This window comes from Pan troglodytes, chromosome 17 (genome assembly GCF_028858775.2).
Source record: "Pan troglodytes isolate AG18354 chromosome 17, NHGRI_mPanTro3-v2.0_pri, whole genome shotgun sequence".
Lineage (NCBI taxonomy): Eukaryota > Metazoa > Chordata > Mammalia > Primates > Hominidae > Pan > Pan troglodytes.
In genome coordinates, this window is record NC_072415.2 from 1,238,388 (window position 1) to 1,240,000 (window position 1,613).

Consider the following 1,613-nt stretch of genomic DNA (forward strand, 5'->3'; position numbering starts at 1 on the left):
AAGAATTCGGGCCTTGGTGAGGGATTAGATTAGATGTACTTGAGCTTATTTTGCAAAAAAAGAGAGGGCGGGAGATAGCGAGAGCCAGAGCCAGAGACCGAGACAGACAGACAGACAGAGAGAGAGAGAGAGAGAGAGAGAGAGAGAGACAGAGAGACAGAGACAGAGAGACAGAGACAGACAGAGAGAGACAACGATACACAAAGAGGGAAAGACAGAAAAAGAGAGAGAGAGAGAGACAGATAAAGAGACAGACGGAGAAAGACACAGATGGACAGAGACAGAGAGAAACAGAAAGAGAGAGAAACAGAGACAGGAAGGGAGAGAGACAGGCAGAGAGAGAGAGAGACAAACAGACAGGCAGACAGACAGGCAGAGAAAGAGAGTAAGACAGAAGGCAGACACACACACCCCCCCACACCCCCCCCACACACACACAGAGAGAGAGAGAGAGAGAGACAGAGAGAGACAGAGACAGACAGAGAGACAGAGAGAAAGAGACAGAGAGAGAAAGACAGAGAGAAACAGACAGAAAGAGAGACACAGACAGAGACAGAGAAACAGCCGACGGGGGGGGGGGGGAGAGAGAGAGAGAGAGAGACAGAGAGAGACAGACAGACAGACAGGCAGAGAAAGACAGTAAGAGAGAAGACAGACACACAGAGAGAGAGACAGAGAGACAGAGACAGAGAGAAAGAAAGACAAAGACAGAGAGAGAGAGAGAGACAAACAGACAGACAGGGAGAGAGACAGAGAGACTAAGACAGAAGACAGACACAATGAGAGAGACAGAGACAGAGAGAAGGAAAGACCAAGAGAGACAGACAAAGAAAGACAGACACGGACAGAGAGAGACAGAGAGAAACAGACAGAAAGAGAGAGAGAGAGAGAGACACGCAGAGAGAGTGAGAGAGACAGGCAGGCAGAGAGAGAGTAAGACAGAAGACAGACAGAGTGAGACAGACAGGCAGAGAGAGACAGAGAGAAAGAAAGAGAGAGAGAGACACGCAGAGAGAGAGAGTGAGAGAGACAGGCAGGCAGAGAGAGAGTAAGACAGAAGACAGACAGAGTGACAGAGACAGGCAGAGAGAGACAGAGAGAAAGAAAGAGAGAGACAGACAGACAGAGAAAGACAGAGACGGAGAGAGAGACACAGAAAGAGAGAGAGAGACAGAGACAGAGAGAAACATACAGACAGGGGGAGAGAGAGAGAGAGAGACCGACAGACAGACAGGCAGACAGGCAGAGAAAGGGAGTAAGACAGAAGACAGACACAGTGAGAGAGACAGGCAGAGAGAGAGAGACAGAGAGAGAGAAACAGACAGGCAGAGAGAGAGAGACACAGAGAGAGAGAGAGAGAGAGAAGACAGACAGAGAAAGAGAGAGACAGAGACAGACAGAGAGACAGAGAGAGGGGGAGGAAGGGCGTGCTCAAGAAATAATCACACATATTTTATAATGCTTTTGATCACATAAACGGTGGCCGGGGTATACTTTGAAAACAACGGCAACAACAACGACAACGACAACAGCAACGACAACAACAACAACAGCAACAAGAGCAGCAGCAGCATTCGCCTACGGATTTCTAGAAAATAAGATGTCATGATGAA